Source organism: Puma concolor, chromosome C2 (assembly GCF_028749965.1).
Source record: "Puma concolor isolate L17-30 chromosome C2, mPumCon1.1.hap2, whole genome shotgun sequence".
In the NCBI taxonomy this organism is placed as follows: domain Eukaryota; kingdom Metazoa; phylum Chordata; class Mammalia; order Carnivora; family Felidae; genus Puma; species Puma concolor.
In genome coordinates this window covers 39,526,441-39,532,811 of record NC_141675.1, presented here as the reverse complement: position 1 = coordinate 39,532,811, position 6,371 = coordinate 39,526,441, and the positions used below count along the sequence as shown (strand labels likewise).

General features: G+C 36.9%; 1 long non-coding RNA gene across 1 annotated transcript; it reads right to left on the bottom strand.

Annotated features, from left to right (window-relative positions):
• Window positions 1-224: 224 nt before the first annotated feature.
• Window positions 225-5,899, bottom strand: LOC147577210 (uncharacterized). Its single transcript, XR_015255769.1, has 2 exons — window positions 5,678-5,899; window positions 225-558 (listed from the first exon to the last, which is right to left on the bottom strand). It is a non-coding gene; the product is annotated as an uncharacterized LOC147577210 (long non-coding RNA).
• Between the last annotated feature and the right edge of the window lie 472 nt (window positions 5,900-6,371).

The following is a 6,371-nucleotide window of genomic DNA, read 5'->3' as shown; positions in this document are numbered from 1 at the left end:
CAGCTGATTTATTTAAGGTTTACTCTGTACTGGGCACTATTCTCAGTGTTTTAACATATATAATCTAAGTCAATCCTCTATAAAGCTCCATAGGGTAGTATGAGTTAGGAGCACAGTCCACAAGGCCACCCTCACTGCTCACATTAATTCAAAGTTCAGAGGTCCTCAAAACAACCCTTAGTTTCAATAATTCATTAGAAGGACTCGCAAAACTCAGTGAAAGCTGATATTCACAATGAGAGTTTATTATAAAGAATGAAAATTAAAATCAGCCAAGGGAAGAGACACATAGAGTCCAGGAACGTTCTGCACATTGAACTTCTAGTTGTCTTCTCCGTGTGGAGTCGTAGTCAGTATTAACTCCCCTTGACGATGATGTGTGACAATATGCACAGAGCTTTGTCAACCAGCAAAGCTTATCTAAGCTCTGGTGTCTTTATTGAGGCTCCATCAACTGCCACATTAGTCTCCAGTCTCTTTATAGATCAGCTAATACTGTAGTATTCAAAGTCATTACCATAAATCACATTTTAGACTTTGTGACATGGCTCAAAATCCCTAGGTAAACAAAGACACTCTTATTAGGCAGGACATTCAAAGAATCTAGAGATAATCTCTATCAGTCAAGGGCAAAGGCCAGAAGTTTCCTTGGGCAAGGTTAAATTATAGTCCAGATTTAGTAATTCTTTTATATTTGGCTAAAATATCATCATTATTAAAACCCAATAATTACTACTTACATACATCATACTATCAAAAGAGTAGAGAAAACTGAGGACCACAAAAGTTATGAGGAGTCCAGAGTCACATAGCAAGTCAGTGGCTAAGTCAGGAATCAACAAAAGCTATGCTACTTCCTCTACAGACTAGGAGAGGGGAGGAGGAAGGAGAGGGAGAGAGAGAGAGAAAGAGAGAGATACTTTGCTCCAGATAACAGAAGATCAACCAAAAAATAACAAAGGGAAGCAGGCAGCTGGCACTCAGTCAAACATGAAATAACTAAAGTTTAATAGCTTAGGGAAGATTTTCTGAAACTAACATGGACTTTTAGTTTTTTGTTATTGTTGTTTATATTTTACACTTTTCTTTAGACAACACATCAATAAAATGGTCTCCTAAAGGAGCATTTTATTGTTTGGACTGGATTTTTGTTTTTATTGCTTTCTTTTTATTGGGAGATGTGGTAAAAGAGTGAGAGAATTGGAATTTAAAGTGTTAGGAGTTGGCGAATACAAAGACTTCTAGCTTTGAAATAGTCCCACAACAACATATTGCTACCTATGCAGTAGTTTAACTAACAGTACACCAAGCACACAATTAGTTAGGTTCAGACATCACCAATCAGTCCAGATACTGGCCATAGATCATGGGTTTGGAAAAATAAGATACTGCAACACTGGTTGAATGTCAATGTTTTATAACTCGTAAGTCCTAGTATTCATTGAGCTTTATTATGGACTAAATGTTTGTGTCACTCCTCCTCCAAATCTACATGTTGAAATTGTAACCCCCAATGTGATGGTATGAGAAGGTAGAGCCTTTGAGAGATGATTAGGTCATGATGGTGGAGCCTTCATTAATGGGATTTGTGTTCTCTTAAAATAGACCCCAGAGAACTCCTTTTACCATTTCTGCTATGTGAGGGCACATCAAAAATACAGCCAACTATGAACCAGGAAACAGTCTCTTACCAAACACCAAATCTTCCAGCACCTTGAACTTACACTCCCTAGCCTCCAGAAACGTGAGAAATAAGTATTTGTTGTTTAAGCAACCCAGTCTATGTTATTTTTGTTATAGCAGCCCAAACAGACTAATCAAGCACTTATTTTGAATGGGTCACTATTTTACAAACACATTATAGAACTTAGTCTCCACAACATCCCATTTTACAGATGAATAACTGATATCTAAGAAGGTTAAATAACTGCCTAATATTTCACAGCTAGTAATTGGCAAGGTTTGGATTTGTACCCAGTTTATGCAACTTCAGAACTCACAATATTAAGCATATAAAATTGCCTGATTATATGCTGAAATAATAAGATATACTGGCCATTGATAAAGACATTACTGACTGGTTGGTTTGGCTTGGTCTATTTTGGTTTGGTTGAATTTAGTTTTTTTTTTTTTTAATTTTTTAATGTTTTCATTTATTTTTGAGAAAAAGAGAATGAGTGGGGGAAGGGCAGAGAGAGAGGGAGACACAGAATCCAAAGCAGGCTCCAGGCTCTGAGCTGTCAGCACAGAGCCCGACTCAGGGCTTGAACTCACGAACCGTGAGATCATGACCTGAGCCCAAGTCAGACGTTTAACTGACTGAGCCACCCAGGTGCCCCAAATTAATTTGGTTTTAAGCCAAAAGTCCCAAAAGAAAAATTTGAGAATCAATATTTTGGCTTAAACTACTTTATTTGTCTTGCCTCAAAGCAAAGATGTTTCAGTGCATTTAACTTGTCAACAAAAATTCCATAGATAACATTTCACATAATAAGAAAGTAAAAATATATTTAAAAATTATACTTAGCAGCTATAAAGTACTTCTCATCTTTAAAGAGTTTACCAGCATTCAGCATATTAATTTCTCAAACCTCTGTAATTATTCTCACAGGTGACTGATGAATAACCTCCCGAATGAAGAAGATGGACATGGGAGAGTTATGCCTTATGGGAGCAGCCATCTTCAAATCACAGTATATCTTTGTGCACCTGGCTCTTTGCAAAGGTTGTATAGTATGGAAATGGCACATTGGTCTTCTTTCCTGCACCTACATCAACTGGACTCAGACTCATGAGAAGGGAGACAGCAGTCTAATGTTGCACTTTCACCACAGATGTTGGGGAGATCCAGTGCTCAGCACTCTAATCATTCCAACGTGTGGAAAAATAGGAAGGATAAACTCAATTAAAATAAAAAGTATTACTGAAAGGCAGGAATTAACATTGAAACTAAATATGGAAACAGTTTAAAGAATTGCTACATTAAAAACAATTCAAGTATGAAGAAGTTATGTGGTGGAAGACCAAATCAGCATTTCTCTTTTGGTTATATATATACCAATGCCTGACATTGTTTGACCATGCTGACTTTCATGTATAGCTTCAACATATTACAGGAAAAAAGAAGTGCTAGGAATCATACCAACAAGTCAAAGAAAATAACATGGAGAAGAGAGAATATTATTAATTACACTGTGGTAACAATCCTGTAAACACGTTGATAAAAATCTAAGCCAAATGTTGAATGAATCTGAAGACTTTCTTTTCCCACTGTTACCTTAGACAACAGTTTATCTGAAATCCAAGGACAAAAAGAGCAGAATATTTCTACATCATCATCTCTGTGGGTCAGATATATCTGGGTCTTTAAATTGGGCAGTGGGGAATAAAATAAATATTAATAAAAAGTAAAAGATTGCAAAAAAAATTGGACATATTGAAGAGTCATCAGCAATCGCTCATCTAACACCCATGTTTGGAACTGTAGGTATTAATAAATTGAGTGTAAGTGCATATCTAAAATCCAAAGTTCACAAATTACAGGCATGCCAGTTCTCACAAATGCATTAGGTTCACACATAAAATCACCTAATGAGACTGTTCATCATAATCTGGGCTCCAAAGCCCAAGAACTACAACTGAAGAGTGACTAGACCAAGTTTCACGATAATATCAAGGTTCATTCCAGAAAACATCTGTTAGCTATGGTATTTCTATGGCTTTTGAAGGAATCTAGAATATTCCTTCTCAACACAAATGAACTCGGACTAGCATATTATGAAGCAAGGGCACTACATATGGCTATTTTAAGCAAATGGGCCACTTGCAATTTCTTTCAATTATTCCACATCAGCTTCCACTCTATTAATCAGTACAAAATTGGACCAGATAATGATAATTATGGTGAGGTCTCATCAAATAAATAGCAATGGTTAAAATTCTATGCCATCCTGCTACTAGTATTTGTACATGGGAAATAGACTTATTAGAGACTCAGGGTTGAGGATAAGTGATCCTCTTCATTTGAGGGGCAGAAATCACATCAACCAAATATGCCAGACATTGCCCCCAGCTGCTCCAGCAACCCCCAACCAATCAAAAAGAAAGTTGAGCTGGTTTTAGTCCCATCTGGACTCCAAGATTGAAGCCAATGAAGAGAAGTAAACATCACCATAAACTGGAGACCGCTAGAGCCTGATTAATTTATTTTGGAAATGGATGATTGGTTTTGAAAAGGAAACTAAATTTACCATTTGTTTACTTCATATCAGGCTGTCTAGGAGAGAAATTTACTGTAAAATGTGTCAAACCCTGTGTTTTTTAAGGTTGTGTGTGTGTGTGTGTGTGTGTGTGTGTGTGTGTGTTGTTTTGCTTTGTTTTAAAATACTAGTTTCACTACATATGTGGCATGAATCCTACTTAATCAGGAATGGCTTAAAGGCTGCAGTGGTGGCTGACATTAAAGCTGTCATTTAGTTAAATAGCACTAACCTCCTGGGAAAGAACGTGGCATTGGAGGAAGCCAGAGCTTTAGCAGTAGGCGATGGCAGCTGCCTTATTGAGAACAGAGGCAGACCAAAGATAGAGGAGAGGGACAGAATACAGACATTTCAGGGCATCAGGGGCCTGTATTCAAAATACCCTGTGATAACAATGTGGAAGTTCCTTAAGTTCTAAGAGTTAAATGTACAAAGGTCAGTAATTTAACTTTAATCATTAGAATGACATAAAATGCGTTTTTCAAAAACAAAACAATATTATGTCCCAAAATTTAAACTTTAATTGATGCGAAAATTCTGTCCTAAATGTCTGCAGGGTAGATTACTTTTATAAATTATTTATTTGGCTAGAATATTTTTGTTTCTTTTTTCTCAAGTCACCCTTTCTCATTCCCAGCCCAATCTTTAGGTGATTCCTTACCAGCACCCCAGAGTTCGTTCTTTCACATCACCTATTATGGATTCTGTTTATATATACACAACAGCAATTTACAGGAATGTAGAGAAGAATGATTGAAAAATAATAAACACTTAAAATTATTTTGTTTTCCTTACCATTATAAAAACCCCACAAATTTATTTTATATTTTAAAAGCAATCATAAATATAAATTAGAAAAAGGAAAAGAAAACTTCCTCAATGGCACATTCTAAGACAACTATGCTAATATTCTAGAAAGTTTATTTCTTGAATTATTTATCTTCATAGATTTAGGTTGTTTTCTAAGGTTGATATATCTGTATATATCTATATATCTATCCAGCTATCCATCCATCTAGTTTTATTATATAGTTTTAAAAGCTTATTAAAATTACCTCTAGCTTTCAATAATTCATTTTAAGTTAGAATTCATTTTTTTAATGTTTTTAATGTTTATTTTTATTTTTGAGAGTGAGACAGAGAGACAGAGCACGAGCTGGGAAGGGGCAGAGAGAGAGGGAGAAACAGAATCCAAAGAGGCTCCAGGTTGTGAGCCATCAGCACAAAGCCCAATGCAGGGCTCCAACCCATGAACCGCGAGATCATGACCTGAGACGAAGTCAGATGCTTCACCCACTGAGCCACCCAAGAGCCCCTAAAAATAGAATTCGTTTTAAAGACACTTGTGAATATATCTGCATAATATTCTACTGAATGGATGTAGCATGAATGCGGCAGGATATTAGTAAACTTAGTACCAGTATCTATGTGCTCCTCTTCAATCCCAGGTGTCTTGCAGTTAGATCTGCCATATTCCAGTCAATGGAACATAAATGAAAGTGATACAGGTCACTGCCAAGCCTGTCCCTAACCTCCTCCACATAATTCCCTGTGCGTTCTCTTCCTTATTCCCCTCAGCTGGATAAAGAAGACTAAGTTGAAGGCTCAGGAATCATAGAGGAGAAAAGAATCTGCATTGTTGAATCAGTACATAAAAGGCCATTTACCCAATACCTGATTTGACTGTGACATGAGCAAGAATTAGAACTTCATTGTATTATGTCATGCAGGTGGTTGTTTGTTATATCATCAAGCCTAACTTGACAAATACATGGCTTACCTAGACATTTTGGTTATGTGGCTGATATGGAGGTGCACTGCTCAGATCTCCTCCAGGAGAAACTTCAGCAGTTACTGTAGAACTGATAGACCCAACTACTATTCCTTTGGCTCTGCCATTGTGTTCACACCAAGTCCAGGCTTCTCCTGAGCTCTTTCCAGCCAATAACAGGACATAGAGTGGGCACTGGAGCCAGGATTTTCCTACATAAAACAGGGATCCTATGACTTTTGTTCAAGGACCCCCAATGATTATAGCCAAGACTTTCTAGGAGTTTCATCCAATAAATTTCTCACAGGTATAATCTCATCTTCACATCCTCATCCTATAGG